The 20,775-nt window shown below is 49.9% G+C and overlaps 1 protein-coding gene across 3 annotated transcripts in view; it reads left to right on the top strand.

The window, feature by feature from the left end:
* Positions 1-20,775, top strand: part of RAP1GAP2 (RAP1 GTPase activating protein 2) — a 186,492-nt gene that overhangs the window by 100,117 nt on the left and 65,600 nt on the right. The gene's annotated exons all lie outside the window — the stretch shown is intronic.

Genomic DNA, 20,775 nt, shown 5'->3' with positions numbered 1-20,775 from the left:
TGGGGGGGGGGGGGTAGGAGCAGGGGCAGGAGAGACTGGCTCCAGCTCTGTCCGGAGGGAGCGCTGCATGTTCTTCCCATTCTTGCTACCACAGGGCCTAGTACGTTAGGGGCCCACAGTAGGTGCTTTATAAACACTTAGTGGTCAGTGCTTAATAAATATTCATAACAGGGGTGCCCGATGGCTCAGTTGGTTGAGTGTCTGACTTTGGCTCAGGTCATGATCTTGCAGTTGGTGGGTTTGAGCCCCGTGTTGGGCTCTGGGCTGACAGCTCAGAGCCTGGAGCCTGCTTGGGATTTTGTCTTCCTCTCTTTCTGCCCCCCCCCAAGAATAAATAAACATTAAAAAACATTAATAAATATTCATAACAGATGATTATGAATCTTCATTGACCGATCCAGCCTTGAGAATGTGGCATTGAACATAAAAGCCCAATATTTGCTTGGAGGAGAATTTTCATAAGACCTTTTTGCAAGTAAAAAACCAAAAAAACCCAAACTATTTTTAATAAAATGATACATGCCTCTTATTAAAAAAAATTGAGCAATTGTAAAATACAAAGAAAGCAGGAAAAAAGTCCTAATACTAATCCTACCATCCAGACATATTCCTTCCTACCGTTTGCTAAGCATACAGACCTCTCGGCGGCATCGTACACACAGATAGAGGCATAAATAAATGGATCTCACCGCTTGTGCTCCTTTGTAATAAAGAGTTAAATTTGATTTTACTTGCATTTAACCAGTGAGGAAAAAAAAACCAGGCAGCTCAGAAGGAATTGCTGAAGTTTAGGTAAAGGTTTCCTCTCTGTAAGAGATACTAATTTCTAGAAGAGTCCTTTAAAGATGAGGTAAAAGATTAAAGCAAACAAACAATGACAAATCTTTGAAGGTGGAGACATTATTACTATTTTGCTAAATTATTTCAACGTTGTAACACCGTGGTTGGCTCCTTGGAGGGGAGGAGGTGCTCAAGTCTGTGAACTTGGCCCCTCAGCAGACATGACACACTCTTGGATGGGAGCAGCCCTGCCCTTAGCAGGAGGCTGGGCTGGCAGGGCCTGTCTCCATGGAGGGAAGGCTTCTGAACCCCCCCTCCCCCCCAGCTGAGTTACACGTGGAAAAGGAGCCTGTTTTGGGAGTGAATTGGGTTTGTTAGCAAATGATTGGGCTGAGCTGATTTGATTTGGCAGCAGGATAGAGAAGTTTCTGAAATGTCAGATGTTAATATAATGGCTGGTTGGCTCTAAATGGAAAGCAGGACTGAGGGGTGGATGGCCGGGTGGTGTCATGTGCGGTAGGAGAGGGAAAGGGGGACTGGAGACAAGGGAAAGAGGGGGTGGGGAGGGGAGAANCTCTTTGGCTTCCTTTGACCACCATGATGGTGAAAGATTCCTTTCAGTATTATTGGAAGGGATGTGCTCTCTCTTACAGACATTCTTCTCATATCTTCCCCGGCTCCTGGAAGTGGCTGTGTTTAAGACCTCTGCCAGATGTCCACCTGCTTTTTCTAGAGCTCTCCCTTCTCAGGGGCTAGTCCTGGTGGGGGGCCTGGGCTTAGGAGATCTGAATTGCATCTCACCCCACAGACACATTGGGGATCAGGATGATTCTGAGAATCCAGCCAGATCCCCACCGCTCCCTCCCCCGTCCCCCCAACCTCCCTTGGATGTCCAGATAGAATTTGGGATAGCATTTGAGTGTCCTTTTGAGGTGGTCATTCTGTGGTCAGGAGAGTCAGGCCATGTGAAACAGGAGGCAGGAGCTATGGCTTATTTATCTCTGTCTCCTCATACTTGGTGACCTTTTGTTGAGCTGGGAAGATATGATCTCTACTCTTTGAGGGTATGATGGCTGCGAGGAGGCAGAAGCCGCAGAAACTACCTCTGAGAGTGACCCAAGATGGGACATGACCTTCCTTAAAGCGTCCAGTGGTCCCTGCTTGGGTGTGGAGACGAGGGCAGCCCGGGTAAGCTCACAAAGGCAGGGAATCCTTGCATGAGGCTCTGCCACTTCCCCATGAGGGGATGGATCCTGGGGTCTGGGAGCCCCAGAGCAAATCCTTCAAGCACCAGAACAGTGAAGCAGAAAGTAGCTTAGGAACCACGGTCAGATCTGGGGAGTAGAAAGGTGGGTCTTCCAGCACTGGAAGGGTCTAGTAAGTGTCAGGGTTGGACCTGGTCACCCAGAGAGCAAGGCTGATACTGGGGCCCAGAGCCCCAGGCCCCCGAGGTTGGTGCTGGCAGCGGAGGTGGGAGCCAGGAGACCCGGGCATCCCAGCTCATCACACCAGCTGCGTGGCTGTGGACAGGCAGGGCCCCAACTCTTCTTTGCATGGCTTGATTCCTTGCCACCTGCTTGGGTAGTCTTCTTGCCACATGAGTCCCAGGCCGAGTGGCGGTCAGGAGTCCCCACTTGGTTTCTTGAAGGTTGACAAAGAGCTTCAGGGCAGCTAACAAAATAAAAGTTCGCCCCAGGCTGTGAATATGTGCCAGAGCATTTCAGTTTTGAGGAGTGAGGAGAGATTACCCAGTGAGAGGCGTCGTGCTCCTCCCTTTCATTCACGGTTCCTGTCAAGAGGTCAGTACTAGCTTCTTATGGCTGCTGAAACAAATGACCACAAACTTAGTGGCTTAAGATAACACAGATTTATCCACATAGTTTTGGGGGGGAGAAGTCCGAGGTGGGTCTCACTGAGCTAAAATCAAGGTGTTGCCGGGGCTCCGCCCTTCCATTGTGAGCAGCAACGTTGGGCCAAGTCCTTCTCACGTTGCCATCTCTCTGCTTCTCTTCCTCTGGCCTCCAGATTATCAGGACTCCTGATTACAGTGGGCACACCTATGTAATCGAGGGTCCTGTTCACCCTAGGTTCAGCTGAGTTAGCAACCTTAATTTCATCCGCAACCTAATTCCCCTTTGTGGCCACGTAACCTCCCGTATTCACAGGTTCTGAGGACTGGGACAAGAGCATCTTTTGGAGGGGCTCATTATTCAGCCTATGACAAAGTCAGGCCACCTCCACAGTTCAGCAGGAGACACTGAGCTTTGTTAAGACTTGAGTTCCTCATCTATAAGATGGAGGATTTGTACCCACTTCCTAAGGAAATCCTAGAAGCCCAACACACAGTATGTCTTCTTCCTGTGGGTTCCATGGTTCCGTGGCTGATGGTCTGTCTGCCTGATTTCATTGCTTTGTGAGACCATGACCAAGTATATGAGTTCAGACGTCCTTCCCTGATCTTGGGTTTTGAGGGTAGGCGTGTCGTTTGTCCCTAAGCTTTTCCACAGAGGAAAGGCCACACAACACTCATGCTGTCGAGAGCTGAGATATGACCTCAATTCTGCTACGTCAGGTCAGCCATTTGCTGATTCCCTCATCCAGGTGGAAATAGTACCCTGCCTTGAGGGCAAAAAAGTGACTTATGTGAGCTGCCCTCAGCCCTGATGTGGAGGTGTCCACTCTTTTCTTGAAAGGTGATGCCGTTGCCTGCCCTCTTCCTCCCATTAGTTTCTTCCTTCTCATCAGAGTGGGCTGCTCTAGGCCTGGGGGCCTGGGGGCCCGGATTATCCAGGGGTGAGGGAGGCAAGGTGTGGGAGCGGAGACAGGAGCTTCATTATGCTGAGACCGGCTGCACTTAGATAACCCTCCCCAGGTGACCTGCCTGGCACGGAAAGTCCCCCTCTCAGTCCCCCAGGTCAGATAGTGTTGCCTGGCTACAGAGCGGCCAGCAAAGCCCTGGCTGGGAGAGTAAATAGGCACACATGTTTAAAACTCAATATCACCGGGTATGCAAACACCCTCGCGGGGCCTTCCAGCTCACTGATAATCTCTAAATCTCCATGATGCACGAGCGTGGGGGGTGCTCTGCACTGAGACCCAGATGGTCTCTTCTGGGAATTGGCTATCAGCTGTTGTGAGGGACAGGGACAAGGCGGGGGACTTACGGCCTCAGCCCCAGGAGGGCGATCACCCTGGTCACCTGGGCGAGACTCTTGAGAGACCCTGGGGCTGGCCTGGCCTCCTCAGCTGGTTGGGGCTTTGAGGGCAGGGGCTGGTGGCCTGGGTCAGGTCGGGGCTCTGGGGCCGTGCGTCCAGACTGTATCTTCGACTGCACAGAGAGTTGTGTGGTGGGCATGGGCCCCGTGGACTGTGGATCAGCAGAAGTGGAAGGAGGGAGATCAGACTGGGGTCTAGTCTGGGCAAAAAGTTGGAGGAGGCTTGAGACTGGGGGCGGGTTGGTGGTGGAGATGAGGAGAAATGGATGGATTTGACTTGTATTAAAGAGGTTGAGCCAACAGGATGTGCTGTTGGGCTGGACGGGGGCGGAAGCTAGGTGCCTCGTTGTCCTAGACGGGACTTGAGCCATTGCTCATATGGATGTTTTGGTCCCATATTTTTGAGATGGAAAGGCTTGGAAAGGTTCTGGGGAGAAGATCAGGGGCTCAATTTTGGAGGGGCTGTGTTTGGATATTCATGAGACAGTGAAGTGGGAAAACAAATACGCATTTGGAAATGCTGATTTGGAAGCGGGAGTAGTGCTGAGAGATGATGATAAGGGCAAAAGTTCTTGGATTTGGCAACATGGAGGTCATTGGTGACCTTGAAAAGAGTGGTTTCAGGGGAGCTTTGGGGCCACTTTGATTAGCCATGGAGACAGGAAGACTGTGTCACGTAAGGTGCACAGAATTCCACAGAACGGACCAGATTGGCCAAGCATAGCTGGAGCTGGAGGTTTGGCCTCTTGTGTGTGGCCAGACTGTCCTGGTGGCTAAGGGCCTGTGACTGTCCTGCCCTGGGAAGGCAGTGCTCCTTTCGCATTCAGGACACACTGTTTCCCAGGGTGGAACAAATCCAGGCTGCCTGGGGGTGCTATGAGAGGTCATATGGGTGACGTGTAGGCCTACCAGCCCAAGCCTCCTGGCCAAAAGGAACTCCCAATTTAGTGAAAGTGGGGCTGTGCCTTGGGGCTAGGGCATATCACCCGCCCGCTGGGGACCTGAAAAGGTCCTGGAAGTGTGTCTGGGTCTGTAAAAGGCCAGCACCCTCTTTAGATGGATCTCCGGCATCACCTGTCTCCACTTCAGCCTCCCGTCACAGGGAGGGACTTGTAGCCCAGCTGTGGGTCTGGACTCTCCATGTGGCTCACCAGGCCCCCTTGTGGCCAGTACCACCAACACTAGCCAGCAGCCCAGGGCTGGGGCTTCAGGGGCCACCGGCTGCTAAGTCAGCTGGGCAGACTGGGGGTCAGGCTGCCAACAGCTCGGGCCCCACCCCGTGTCTGCTGCCTGCCTCCCCAGCCAGGTGCTCCTGAACACATCCTTAGGGAGACCTGGCGTACGTGGGGATGGCGGCACCTCGTCAGGCAGAATGGGTGCGTCTGCTGCGGGTCCCACGTTCCCTGCACCGCAGGCTCATCCGCAGTGTCAGTCCTGCCCTGTGTACAGCCTCAGCGTGAGGTCCGGAAGGTGGCACCGGCCCTCTGAGCCAGGCGCCCACGCCGCTTCCAGCGTATCCCCTGGACACACAGATCTTTTGGTAGAAGAGGAAGTGGATTGCGAGAGAAAGGCTAAGGTCTTCGACTTGGTCCTCCTTCACTCTGAGCACCCTCCTTTGTTGTCTGCTTTTGAGGCGGGACCACTGGGCAGACAAATTAGAAGCAGCAGCAGATACAACTGTTTATTGCAGGAGGCCGTGTGCAGCTGGCTAATGGTCCTCACCTCGGGGGCCCCCAAACCCCAGAGGACCAGGCGTGTGTGTTTGCGTGAGTGAGTGTTTATCGTGTGTGTGTGTGTGTGTGTGTGTGTGTGTGTTGGGGTGGGTGTATGGTGCATGTGAACATTTGGGTTGTTCTTTGTTGTAGATCCTTTGTTTGGGGTGTCTGTGTGGGGGTAGGTGCCATGGCACCCGGTGTGGGTGTGCTGTATTTGTAGCCCACTGCTGCCCCCAGCCAGGACGGCTGGGCCTGAGGTGGGCAGCCCAGCGGCCCTGCCCCGATCTTAACGAGGGCCTGCGTTGGCCCCTGCACCCATTCATCAGTCTCAGCTGGCAAAAGCAAGCGGGAAGTCATGTAACTTGACATATGGTTTATGGGAAAGAGCTGTTCAGTGTCACCGTCCCCACGCGGCTGTGTGTGTATAATTAGGCTGTTAGAGCTCTGGGCCTGTTCGAATCGCTCGGGACTGAAGCATTTATTTAGGTAATTGTTAATTGGAAGATGGAGAAGGGAAAGAACGTGCAATTTGCAGACGTCCCCTTCCTGCAGGTTAGCCTGAAACGAAACCCTCAGTAGAGGGGGGAGGAGGCTGGAGCCCTCCCCCTCCCCCCAGCCTTCCTTCTGCCTTCTCCCACTGGGGGAGGAGACAGTTGGGCATTTTAGGGGCCACCAGGCCTGAGGATGACTCAGATGGCATCTCTCAGGCACATTGGGAGCACGAGCCCCCAAAGTTACCCATTTCCTATGACTTCTTTTCTGATACTGCCCTTTGCTTAGCCAAGCCCAGCGGCACAAAAGCATGCATTGATTTATTCAGTTTTCAGTCCAGTGCATCTGATGAGAACCTGCTCTATTCTGAGCAAGGGACTGGCTTCAGCCAAATCCCAGGGATCTGTTGTCCTGGATGGAGGGAAGTGTTATCAGGAAGAGCCGGGATAATTGAAATTCTGGCTTAGATAATCTCTAAACCTCGCTCTTGCCACTTAGTAACTGTGCTGGTGTGGGCATGGGGGCAGGACAGCTTTACTTTTCTTCATGGTCTCAGAGCAGGGGTTGTCCAGCTGGGAGCACCTCCCAGGGAGGAGGGTCCGTGTCCCTAGGGTGGCAGCGTGGCCCCTGTGGAGGGGAGGGTGATCCCTGTATACTCTGAATGAGTGTAAAAACTGAGGCACAGAGCTAGGAGAGGCCTGTTGAGAAGGCCAGTCGGTATGTGGTATATGTTAGGGTAGGTGCTTTAGAAATGGAGTGGAGCTGGCATCCTCCCACTCAGTCTTGCCCGAAGCTTCAGAGTGAGTTGGGGAGTGAGACTAGGAATAATCTTTATTCTGGAGATGAGTGAACTGAGCTCTGGTCAGGCACCCAGGTTTGTGCAGGGACCTTGCCCGAGGAATAAGTAAAGACCACCAAGGAGTGATGGAGGGAAGGAGCCACGTCTCTGACACTCAGCCAGACACCCACCCACCAGCGCCAATTAGGAGAGAGAAATGCCACGGACGCTGGCTGCATTTCAGGGACAAGAAGGCTTGGGGGGGAAGCAGAGGTTTTCTTGGAGGCCGACACTGCCCTTTGCTCCCACCCTCTCAGCCTCAGGGTTGCTATATTTCCTGTTCCTCAGGGTAGACAGAAGCAGAGGGCTACAGTGTGGCCACTGGCGAGACCAGAGCTCGGCTAACCCCCTCACTTTCCTGCTCATAAGCTTTTGTGTAGGCCGCTGCCTGCCACCTCGCCTCGCCCTGCGCAGGCCTGTAACTTGATAACCTGATGAGATTTGCACAGCTGTGTGTCCAGTCCTCCACCAGGAGGCTTGGACCTGAAGCTGAGCCCGCCCTGGCTGGAGAGCCTGGAAGTTTCAGGCCACAGACTAGACCAGGTGCAGAAGCTGTATAGCCCGGCACCCCAAAGGCTGGCTTGGAGAGCCTCTACTGTGTAGACTCCACAGTTCCTTAACCAGCACAGGCCTGGGGACAAGTGTCATGCCCTTGTTCCAAGGTAGGGACACCCTGGAAGGAGGAACCTCAGATGTTTCCTGGAAAACGGGGCCGGGTCACCCCAGGCAGTGCCCCTTGCAAACACTCGCAGGGTCTCCGGGCCTCGGTCGTAACCACTGATGGTGTCTATCAGCCACCGTACATCCTGCTAATGCTGTAGCTGGGACAGAGCTTTACAGTTTATGATGCCTTTTCTTAAATGCTTCTGGTTCTCACAACTACCTCGGAAGGGAACATTTCTTTCCCCCATTTTATAGATGCGAAAATTGAGTTTTAGAGAGGGACATGTAGCACTCCCCTTAGCCAGCTGGTAAGACACTAACTTGAGGCTTGTGATTTCAAGTTCAGCATTCTTTCTGCTACCCCAAGAAATAATTACTGAGTACAAATAATTACCGTGCAGCTTCTACTGTATTTCATCGCTTCTAAGATACACACACACACCCCAGCCCCCCATTTAATGTCTCTGAAATCCTCTGCATCTCACTACCAGTGCACGTCAGAGTTTGTGGCTCGTGGTGGTTTTGCTTTGTTAGTGATGCATAAACTAATGTGTATCCTACAATGGAGATCACTTTTAGATGTGGTGAGACCTGGTGTGGATAGACATAGCTTCTGCCTGCCAGGAGTTCTTCATTGAGAGGACAGATCAGCCAGTCCTAGCCATTACGGGCAAACAGGACATAGTACATACCCAAATCAAGTCAAGTGCTATGGGAATTCTGGCTGAGGGCTTTCAGAACGATTTTAGGGAAGGACAGGTGGGGTTTGGAGCCTGATCCTTCTGCTGCATGTATACCCACCAGCAGATCCAAACCCTGCCCCGCGGCCCTGTTGACGTGCTGGTTAGAACTTGGACTCCGGAGCCTGACTGTATTTGTCTCGCCGATGCTGGCTGTTGACCTAGTTATTTGTTCTCTCAGTCAGCCTCCGTTTCCACACATGTAGAGTGGGGATAATAATAGTGACGGCCTCCTAGGAGTCATGAAGATTAGAGTCCAGGACCTGGCACATGTCACGAGAGCCCAGTAAATGCTCCCATCACGAATGCAGAGTCTATAACTTGAAAGGTTCAGACTCGGCAGACGCTTGTTGATCGGTTGCTGTCCTTGTGTTAGGCGCACGTACGTTTATCATCTCATTTCATCTTCAGAAGCACCCGGGAAGGTGGAGATCGTTATTCCAGTTTTACAAATGAAGAAAATGGGGCCCACGGTCACACAGCTGGCCAGTGGCTGGGCTGGGATTTGGGTGCTGGTCTGTCTGACTCCCACTCTGGTGCTCTTTCTCCTGGACCACAGCTGCTGGTGAAAAATTCCAGGCAGGGAAGGAAACCTTGCTGATCCAGGTGAACTTGCTACAGGCGGGATATTTTCTAATCAAATTATTACTGTTGGGGTCCTTTAGAATTTTTTTTTAAATGTTTATTTATGTTGAGTGAGAGAGAGAGAGAGAGAGTATGAGCAGGGGAGGGGCAGGGAGAGAGGGAGACACAGACTCTTAAGCAGGCTCTAGGCTCAGAGCTGTCACCATAGAGCCCGATGATGTGGGGCTTCAATCCACGAAGCGGGAGGTCATGACTGAGCGGAAGTCGGAAGCTTAACTGACTAAGTCACCTAGGTACCCCCTTGTTGGGGGTCCTTAATAGTGTATTTTCTGGTGTAGATGGAAGAGAGGTCTCATTTCAAAGGCACAGGAGGCTAATATGACAGAGGGGAGCTTTGCTCAGACCTTTATCTCCCGTCTCCACCTCCGCATGGGCGGCGGGCAGCTTCGTCCCCCCAGCATGGCTGTTTGTCTCCCTGGCCCTCATTCCTTCTGTCCTCAGGACTCATTGTGGGCCTGCCCTGCTGCCCGCTCTGGAGAGGCCACCGGGGTGCAGTCCTGGTGCCACCGGTGCTCAGGACCCTGCCAGGGGCCGTGGGCCTCCTTGCCCAGAGACTCCTTCCTGCTCTCTTGAGTTTAGCAAAGGCAGACACCTTCCCCCCACCCTTTGCCCTCCTTCCTCTCCGGTCTCTCCACCTTGTCCCCTCTTTCACCTGGTACACTTGGCTCTGCTTCTCACAGGCTCTGTGACCCTAAGCAGGTCAGTTAACCTCTCTGAGCTTCATTTCCCACCTCCTCCCCAACTGGATTATCCTAAGAGTCAAATGGGAGGTAGTGGGAACAAATCCTAGGCCTGGGTATTGACTCCTGCTCTACCACTGTGCATCCTCAGGTGCAGGACTTAATTTCCTTGTATCTCCGTGGTCTTACCCGCGGAATGGGCAGAGTAACTCCTTTCTGGAAAGTCCTTCCTTTGTAGCATACTCCTCTGTGCATCTGTGCAGGCTTATCCCCATCACTGCTCCTCTTTTATTGGGTTGTAATTCTTTACTTAGGTGGTTGTCTTAGTCACTAGATGGAAGTCAGTTCTTTTATTCGATTGTTCACTCAGCAGGTATTTACTGAGCACCTATGTGCAAGGTGCTGAGGTTACAGATGAAGTGGGGGGAGCAAACAAATTACAATACAGAGCGAGAAGGGATTCCCTAGGGCATGTGCAGGATACTGTGGGAGTACCACCTGGGGAAGGGATGGAAGCCAGGAAGGCTTCTTAGAAGAGGTGATTTGCAAGCTCAGGCGTAAAGGGCAAGTAGGAATCAACCAAATAAAAGGGAGCAGTTAAGAGAGGGACTGAGACTGGTCTTCACTGGGTGCCCTGCCTTAAGCCAGTGCTTGCCTCAGAGGGGATCAGTCGTTCCCTCTTTCCTTCCTCACTGCTGCTGCCTCCGAATGCATTGCTGTGCAGGGACAGGGTATTGGACCCAAGGCTCACTGGACCCTGGGGCACTGTGGCCGGGGGGGTTGCAGAAGTATTCTGGGGAAGGTGTCCCAGGGAGCTGGCCTGCAGGAGTGGGTGTGGCAGGGTGGGGTGAGGGGTGACTCATTGGCTCTGAGCAGGAATGCAGATGAGCCAGAAGCAGGTGCAGGAGGGAACAGGGCAGGTGTTGAAGAGTCTGGAGCCTTCCTCTGGGTTCCTTTCCCTGGGGGGCAGTTGGAAGGGACACTAGCAGCCTTCTCTGCAGCCAGGGCTCCCCTTAGCTCACGGCTCCTACAGCTGTGTGCACATCCTAGAGCTCTGCCCTTCTCTCCCCACCCCTTATGACTTCCAGTGTCATTTCAAGCCCCCAGGGATGGACCCATGCCAAGGCTTCTCTGACCTCCATTGAGCTTTTGCCCTCCTCCAGCCTCTGGGGACATTTCCTGAAGCTCAAGCAGGAGCAGGGTGGGGCTGGGCTGGGGAGAGGAGATGGGCCCTGCGCCTGGTGGTGGGCTGGGTCAGAGGAGGAAGGCAGGGACGGGATCAGCTTCTGGGGTGGCGCGGAGCAGGTGCTGGGGTGCTTTTCACGCTATCAGCTGGAAGGCTGAAGGTCTTTGTCTTTTGTCCTCCACGGGACACACCACAATCCTATTCTAAAACACCTTGCAAAGTGGGGCAGATCTCTCCATTTTACACATACGGAAACTGAGGCTCAGAAGCTGCTCACACAGCTTGTAGCAGCAGAGCCATGAGTTAAAACCTTGTCTGCCGCACAGCAAGTCCGGGGCTGCCCCACACCACACTGCCTCTTTTGTAGGGATTAAAAAAATTCATTCCTCTCCTTCTGAGCCTGGGACATTGCTTTCTTGCCCAAAGAGGGAATGGGACCTATGGATGTGGATGGCAGTTAAAAGTGATAAGTTTATTAGTGTTAGAAAGAGACTCGCGGACCCAGGTGAGCCCTGGGCTGAGCTCCGGGGCTTGGCTCCTTGCTCCTACACTTGTGCTCTTGTTAATGGCACGGGGCTCTGGCGCCTCTGGGCCCTGAGCTGTGCAGGCCAAGTGCATCTCTCCAAGCCATTTGCTTTATGTATTTTTAATTTTCCATATGGGATAACCATAGGTCATGAGGACTGCTCTCTTTTTAAAGTACATTAAAAATTTTCGTTTTTACCCAAAGAAATGCATGTAATGATTCCAAAAAAAAGGAACAAACCCCTCAGGCTGCTTGTGAAAGAAAGCAGTTGGCCTGCCTCTACCCTCCTCGTACAAGCCCCTTCTGGAAAGGAGACACTTACTCTTTCAGGTGGTTCTTCAAACCTTTGAGCAGGACGATGGTTCAGAATCTGTGGGATTCACGTGAAGGCCTTTAAAGTCACAGTCATCTGCTGTTGTTCTTTTCCTTGGTTCTTATTCTCCTCGTGTATAGGGCTTCCCAGTTCACAGATGAGAACATTGAGGTCCCAAGCACACAGGGTCCTGCCTTCCATTCCCCATGGTAGACCAGCAGCGTTGAGAACTCATCCAAAGATAGAAGGGTGGGATGCTTCCTGCACCCTGACTTTCCTACGCTCCCAAGTGGGTCTCCCCTTCCAACCTGCTGGAGTGACGTACCCCTTGGGAGGCACCCCTTGCTCTGATGACACATGACCACCAGCCCTGGGTTCCCAGGAAACCGGCACTGGCAAAGGAGGGGTCAAAGGTCAGGGCTAGTCAATGTGGAATAACAGCTCCGGGCGGACACCCAAATCCTGCAGTTCCTTGTTTGATCTTAAGGAAGTTGTCCAACGTCAGCAGCAGCCCAGCAGCTGGGGCTGTAGCAGCAGCAGCTACAGCGGTGCTCAGGCAGACAGACGGGCCCCCTGACTTGCAGGGAAGGCACTGGTAGAAGATGATGGATTTCTTAAAGAACCTTTTGGTGAGTGTCCCCAGGCTTGGGGGGAGTGCCTGTCGGGGCCCTGCTGCCCCAGTGGGTGGGCGGGGGAGGAGCCAGAGTCCCTTCTCCTTTCGCCTGGCAGGGAGCCCCTGGTGGCTCTTGGCCTACCATGGGGCATGGAAGCCACCTGTCACTCAGGGGGAGGAGGCGCATAGCTCAGAGACGGGGGTGACTATGTGTGTGGAGCGGACTGTGGGAGGCCATGGGGCAGAGTTGGGGACAAGAGCCTTTCCTCCCTGCCCTGGAGATCTGAGATGGGGTCCTGGCACAGGACTGGGCAGAACTCATCTCGGTGCAGGTCTGACAAGGCCTGTTGGTGCTGTGCCGGAGCCTGAGGGGCCCCTGGCCAGCTGCAGGCTGTGGTGCAGGTGGGGGAGGCCCAGGTGAGGGGAGGAGGAGGGGCGCTGGAGCTGGGCTTCCGCGTGGCTGCACGTACTTGGAGCTGGCCAGGCCTTCCCTGTAAGGCCAGCCCCCTCTCCCCTTTGTGCTGGGGTGCCCTGGATGGCCCTGGCAGGGGCTCAGCGTGCTGTCACAGAGCCTCAGAGCCATGCAGCTAGTGTGCACTAGGTAGTGGTGTGTGTGTAATGTTCCCTGCTGGCCTGAGGAGTCAAGATCCTCTCCCTGAAGACTCCGTGGGTCCCTTGTTTCCCTGGGCCAAGCCCTTTATACCGTGCTAGGGAACATGGGGGACCTAGATTGACTGGGCGAGGCTGGGACTGCCGGGCTCTTCCTCACTCACAGACCTGTCTGCTGCAGGCTGGGGTGGGCTGTGTTACCTTCCTTCTCTAGGGGAGCTGAGGGTGACAGTTTAGGGATGCATGTGGGCAGTGATAGGACCCTTGTTTGGGAGGGGCTAAGGAGCCCCCCATATCTGAGGCCATGCTGCTGCTAGTTCCAGGAGAGAGGATGAGCCTAGTGACCCCATTACTAAGCAGAAATGGCCTGAACCCCCTGGACCTTGGCAGTGGTGTGGAGTGGTATGTTGGAGTTTTTTTGTTTTCTTTTTTTTTAAAGTTTATTTATTTATTTTGAGAGAGAGGATCCCAAGGAGGCTCTGCTCTGTCAACACAGAGCCAGATGCTGGGCTCGATCTCATGAACCCTGAGATCATGACCTGAGCCAAAATCATGAGTTGACGCTTAACTGACTGACCCACCCAGGTGCCCCTGTTGGAGGGTTTTAAGCTGGGGACCCGTGTCATCTGCTTTATGTTTCAGAAAGACCATGTGGCTGTCATATGGGGAGCTGATTAGGGAGGCTCTGGTATGGAGGCTGGGAGCCTGGTGAGGAGGCTGCTGTGTGGTCCTGCTGAGGGGCANCAAGTGCTCACACTGGGGATATATTTTGACAGTGGACTTGCAGTCACATTGGGGGTGGGGAATGAGGCATAAAGAATCCAATGACGACCGTGGAGACCTGTCCTGAGCTTCAGGTTGGGTGGAGGAAGGCTTTCAAGGAAAAACATTAAGGGAGTTCTAATGGATGTTCCATTGGGCCTTGAGAAGTCTGAGATGCCCAGCAGACCTGTGTGAGGTGTGGAGTTGGCAAACCCAGATGGATCTGGACTTGATTCTGGGTTCTCCCTTTCCTGGGTGCTTACTGTGGGAAGATTGCTTAACTGCTCTGACCCTCCCACCCTCTCACCTACTCCCGGGGCACTTGTGAGGCTTTTGTTGTGGCATCTGTGAAGTAATTGATTCAGTGCCTGGGACATCATGGGTGCCCAACAGAGGACACCTTGGGGCTTCCTAAAATTTTGCTTATATCATCCCATTTTCCAGCTCAGGAACATTCTTCTTGGCTTCCTATTGTACAAGGCAGAGCTCAGAACTTCTGTCTTGTGGGCTGATTTGGCCAAATCAGAGTTAATACCTGTTTTTCTCAAACTATTCTAAAAAGTAGAAGAGGAAGGAAAGCTTCCAAATACATTTTATGAGGCCAGCATTATCCTGAGATGCCAAAACCAGCCGAAGACACCACACGAAATCTATAGGCCAGCACCCCTGGTGAACATAGATACAGAAATCCTAGACAAAATATTAGCAGACTGCATGCAACAATACATTAAAAAGATCGTTTACCACAATCGAGTGGGATTTTTTCTGGAGATGCAAGGATAGTTCAATAATCGCAAATCTATCAAAGTGATAAACCACATCAACAAAAAGAAGGATAAAAACCCCTCAACATAAAAGACAAATATGAAAACCCACAGCTGACATCATACTCAATGGTGAAAAACTGAGAGCTTTAACTTTACGATCAGGAATAAGACAAGGGTGTCCTATCCTGGCACTTTTGACGTAGTAGTGGAAGTACTAGCCATAGCAATCAGACCCCCCCCCCAAATATATATGTATATATATGTGTATCAAAAGTGGTAAAGAAGTTAAATTGTCACCATTTGCAGACAACATATTATACATAGAAAATGCTAAAGACTCCACCAAAAAATTACTAGAAGTAACAAATGATTTCAGTAAAGTCACAGGATACAAAATTAATACCCAGAAATTGGTAACGTTTCTATACACTAATAACAAAGTAGCAGAAAGAGAATTTAAGAAAACAATTCCATTTATAATTGAACCAAAAGAATGAAATACCTAGGAATAAACTTAACCAAGGAGTTGAAAGTCCTCCAAAAATGATAAAACATTAATGAAAGAAATTAAAGATGACACAAGCAAATGGAAAGATATTCCATGCTCATGGATTGGAAGAATTAATATTGTTAAGATGCCCTTATTACCCAAACCAGTATGCAGATTCAGTTCAATCTCTACCAAAATGCCAACATTTTTCACATGTCTAGAACAAATACTTCTAAAATTTGTATGGAACCACAAAAGACCCCAAATAGCCAAAGCAATCTTGAACAAGAAGAACATAACTAGAGGTAACACAAGTCCACATTTCAAGATATACTACAAAGCTGTAGTAATCAAAGCAGTATGGTACTGGCACAAAAATAGACACATAGATCAATGGAACAGAAAAGAGAGTCCAGAAATTAACCCACACTTATATGGTCAATTAATCTATGATAAAGGAGGCAAGAATATACAATGGAGAAAAGACAGTTTCTTCAATAGTGTTGGGAAATAGTTACAGCTATATGTAAAAGAATGAAACTGGACCACTTTCTTACAGCATACACAAAAATAAAATCAAAATAAAGACCCAGACCTGAAACCATAAAAATCCTAGAAGAAAACACAGGCAGTAATTTCTCTGACATTGACCATAGCAACATTTTTTCTAGACATGTCTCCTATGGCAAGGGAAACAATAGCAAAAATGAACTATTGGGACTACATCAAAATAAAAACCTTTTGGTGCGCCTGGGTGGCTCAGTCAGTTAAGCATCTGACTTCATCTCAGGTCATGATCTCACAGCTTGTGAGTTTGAGCTCCATGTCAGGCTCTGTGCTGTTAGCTCAGAGCCTGGAGCTGCTTTGGATTCTGTGTGTGTGTCTTCCTCTGCCCCTTGCCTGCTCATACTCTTGTCTGTCTGTCTATCTCTCAAAAATAAGTGATAAAACATTACACAAAATTAAAAATAAAAAAATAAATTTTTGCACAGCAAAGGAAACCATCAACAAAACAAAAAGACAATTTAGTGAATAAGAGAAGATATTTTCAAATGATATATCTGACAAGGGGTTAATATCCAACACCAAAAATAAAATAAAACCCATCCAATGGCTCAGTCAGTTGAGTGTTCAACTCTTGGTTTTAGCTCAGGTTATGATCCCAGGGTTCTGGGATTGAGCCCCACATCCAGCCTGTGCTGAGTGTGGAGCTTGCTTAGGATTCTCTCTCCCTCTGTTCCTCTCCTCTACTCATGCTCCCCCCTCCCCAACTTCTCAAATGAAAGACAGACAAACAAAACACACATACCCAACAGTCTGATTAAAAAACAGAGAGATGGGGCGCCTGGGTGGCTTAGTCGGTTAAGCGTCCGACTTTCGCTTAGGTCATGATCTCGCGGTTCGTGGGTTCGAGCCCCGCCTCAGGCTCTGTGCTGACTGCCAGCTCAGAGCCTGGAGCCTGTTTCAGAGTCTGTGACTCCCTCTCTCTCTCTGACCCTCCCCTGCTCACGCTGTCCCTCTCTCTCTCTCCTAGAAATAAGTAAAATATTAAAAAAAAAAACAGAGAACCTGAACAGATATTTCTATAAAGAACATATACAGATGGTCAGCAGACACATGAAAAGATGCTCAGCTTCACTCGTCATCAGGAAAATGCAAATTAAAACCACAATGAGATGTCACTTTACACATGTCGGAATGGCTAGAAATAACAAGTGTTGGCAAGGACATAGGGGAAAATGAATCCTCATATACTGACAGTGTGAAGGTAAATTGGTGCAGCCACTGTGGAAAACAGTGGAAGTTCCTCAAAAAAATTAAAAATAGAACCACCATATGATCCAGTCATCCTACTGGGTATTAACCCAAAGAATATGAAAACACTAATTTGAAAAGATATATGCACCCCTATGTTTATTGCAGCATTATTTACAATAGCCAAGATGTGGAAGCAGAGTGTCTGTTAACAAATGGATAAGGAAGGTGTGGTATATATGTACACAGTGGAATATTATGTAGCCAGAAGGATGCAATTGTGCCATTTGAGACAACATGTATGGATCTAGAGGGCATTATGCTAAGTAAAATAAGTCAGATTGAGAAAGACAAAATACATATGATTTTACTCATAAGCGGAATCTAAAAAAAAAACCCAAATGAATAAACAAACGAAGGGCAGAATCAGACTTATGAATACGTAGAGCAAACTGATGGTTGCCATCAGTTTCAGGAGGAGGTTGGAGGATTGGGCAAAATGGTGAAGGGGAGTGGGAGATACAGGCTTCTGATTGTGGAATGAGTAACTCACGGGAATAAAAGACACAGCATAAGGAGTACAGTCAGTGACATTGTAATAGCGACGTATCAGGACAGATGGTAGCTACTTTTGTTGGTGAACGTAGCAACATGTATAAACTAGTCAAATCACTGTTGTACACCTGAAACTAATGTAACTCACCTGTACTCAAATTAAAAAAAAAAGAGTGTTTTGGCAGAATGTGTTCCCTTGAGTTTCCAGATCAGCTTTTCAATTTCTACAGAGAACCCAGCTGAGGTTCTTAATAGAGGTTGCATTCTAGATTGCTTTGGGTAGTATTGCTGTCTGAAGAATATTGTCTTCTAACCCATGAACAAGGGATGTCATACCATTTATTTATGTCTTCTTTAATTTCTTTCATGGGGTGCCTGGGTGGCTCAGTTGGTTAAGTGTCTAACTTTAGCTCAGGTCATGATCTCGTGGTTCGTGAGTTCGAGCCCTGTGATGGGCTCTGTGCTGCCAGCTCAGAGCCTGGAGCCTGCTTCGTATTCTGTGTCTCCCCTCCTCTCTGCCCCTCCCCTGCTCCCACTGAGTCTCCGTCTCTCTCAAAAAATAAACAAACATTTTTAAAAAAGAAAAAAATTTTTTTCATCACTGGTTTGTAGTTTTCAGTGTACAAGTGTTTTACCTCCTTGGTTAAATTATTCTAGATTTTTAAAAATGCTATTGCAAATGGAATGGTTTTCTCAATTTTCTTTTCAGATTTCTCATTGCTCATATATAAAAACAACTGACTTTTGTTGGTTGAATTTGTAGTCTATGGTTTTACATGTCCTTTATTAGCTTTAGTTTGTGTGTGTGTGTGTGTGTGTGTGTGTGTGCGCGCGCGCGCACACGCGCACACACGCGCGCACGCACGCACTTGGGCTTTGGGTTCTATATTGGTTCATGTCATCTGCAAATCGAGATTGTTTTATTTCTTCCTTCCCAGTTTGGATGCCTTTACTTTTTTCTCTCACCTAATTGCTTTGGCTAGAATTTTTAGTACACTAAATAGTAGTGGTAAGAGTGGGTGTCCTTATTTGGTTCCTGGTCTTATGGATAAATTTTTGGTATGCTTTCAGTGTCATTGAGCATGCCTTGGGTTTATAAAACAAGCAAAAAAAACCAAACAAAGTCCTTTAATTATATGGAGGAAGTTTCTTTCTACTTTAGTTCCCTGAGTGTTTTTATTATTGGATTTGACCAAGTTCATCTTCTTAGTTGAGATGATCATGTGTCCTCCCCCCCGCCCTGCCCCATTCTATTAATATGATCTATTACATTGGTTTTCTTATGTTGAACCAGTCTTGCATGCCTGGGATAAATCCCACATGGCCATGGCATGTGGCATGCTGCTCAATATTGTGTGCTAGTATTTTGTTGAGGATTTTTGCATCTATATCTATCAGGGATATTGGGCTGTAGTTTCCTGCCATTGTAGTTTCTTTGTATGGTTTTGATAATGAGTTAGGAAGTGTTCTCTCCTCTTCTATATTCTGGAAGAGTTTATGAAGGATTGCTGGTAATTCTTCCTCTTCCTCTCCCTCTTCCCCCTCCACTTTCGCCTCTTCCTCTCCTTCCCCCTCCCTCCTCCTCCTCTTCCTCCTCCTCCTCCTCCTCCTCCTTCACCTCCTACCCAGGTGGTAATTCTTCCTGAAATGTTTGTTAGAATTTACCATGATTCCATCTGATCTTGGACTTTTCTTTGTTGGGAGCTTTTTGATTATTGAATCGATCTCTTTACTTAGCCCCTCACTCTTATGTTACTTGCCTGGTACCTGTAGTCATTTGCATTTTCGAATCCTGCCTCAGAGATTTAAATAGATTTCTGCCTAACTTTTAAGATGTACAAAAGAACCCAGCTACCTTCCCCTTCTTCCTGACACTGTTCCATCTCTGCTCTGGCCAGGTTGGTCCCAGTCACACATCACCTGCATTAAGTACAATGAATTCTGCAGGTTAGTGGTTCTCAGTGCGGTCCCTAGACCAGGAGTATCAGTGTCACCTGGGAACTTGTTAGAAATGGAGATTCTCTGCCCAAGAATTAGAAACTTGGGGTGGGAGGTGGTCCAAAACTTGTTTTTCGACAAGCTCTCCCAGTGGTTCTGTTGCATCACGGTTGTCATAGAAAGTAAAGAGCCCTGGAGGCTCCTGGCCCAAGGTGACAGAGCTGAAGTAGTGTGTCCAGACGCCAGCAGCCGGGGAGCTGTGCTCAGTATGAGTTGGGAGGATTGGAGACCAAAGAAGGGAAAGAAGAGCAGGAAGGGAGGATGGGAGAGAAGGGGAGGGAGCCTTGCTTGGGGTCCCTGTGCCTGGATGCAACTTACTGGAGGCACCTGTTGGGGATAGGGTTGGCTGTCCAGCGTCAGGGGTGCAGTCTGCGGCCAAAGAGCAGACAGTACTTACTGGCATGAACGCTGGCCTCTGCGTCCCACATGCCTAGGCCGAAGACAGCCTCCACTGCCTGCTTCATTCTCAGCTTCCTTGGCAGAGAAATCAGTCAGTAAGTGTTTCTTGAGCATCTCCTATGTGCTGGGCAATTCTAGGCCCAAGGACATAGCAGTGAACAAAACCAAGACCCTAACTATGAGGATCTTCTATTCTAGGGAACTATCCTTGTCTTCTTGTGGGGAACATCCCCAGCATTTTCTGGAGGCTTCGGCAGCTAGGCTGGTGGCCAGCTGGCCCCCTCATCCTGTCAGTGCTGTGGATGGGGACCTCTAGGCCAGCAGCAGTGTTAGGGCAGTGCAGCTTGCACTGTGGTTAGGCTCCCCATGGTGTGTGTGTGTGTGTGCGTGTGTGTGCGCGTGCGCGCTCTGTGTTCCTAGCTCTCCCAACCTTCTAAAAATCTCTTCATAAAACCCACCAGAGGGGCGCCTGGGTGGCTTAGTCGGTTAAGCGTCCGACTTTTGCTTAGGTCATGATCTCGCGGTTCGTGGGTTCGAGCCCTGAGTCCAGCTCTGTGCTGACTCCCAGCTCAGAGCCTGGAGCCTGTTTCAGAGTCTGTGACTCCCTCCCTCTCTGACCCTCCCCTGCTCACGCTGTCTCTCTCTCTCTCTCTCTCTCTCTCTCTCCTAGAAATAAATAAAACATTAAAAAAGAAAAAAAACCCCACCAGAAATGCTTTTCATTTGCAATGTCTTCCTTGCCTCGGGGGGCAAGAAGCTTGCTCTGTTTCCCTCTTCCCCCAGCACCGCCCAGCCCACATCTCCACCCCGTTTTCCTGGGACCACCTTCTCCTCCATTCTTGTCTTGTTTCCATGTCTCTTGTTGCTGTTGCCTTTGCCCCTTCGTTGTGTCCTAGATTCAGAAAGGCAGGGGACAAGGAGAGAGCTGCCACCATGCACGAGTGTGTTGTGCTGGGTGCTGTGCCAGGCTCCGCAGACAGGCTCACGTTAGCCCACCACAGCCCCACTTGGAGGCGCGGGTGCTCAGACGACAC

This window comes from Crocuta crocuta, unplaced genomic scaffold (assembly GCF_008692635.1).
Source record: "Crocuta crocuta isolate KB4526 unplaced genomic scaffold, BGI_CrCroc_1.0 scaffold149, whole genome shotgun sequence".
NCBI classification, from domain to species: domain Eukaryota; kingdom Metazoa; phylum Chordata; class Mammalia; order Carnivora; family Hyaenidae; genus Crocuta; species Crocuta crocuta.
The sequence above is the reverse complement of the archived record's forward strand: the minus strand, read 5'-3'. Positions and strand labels throughout refer to the sequence as shown.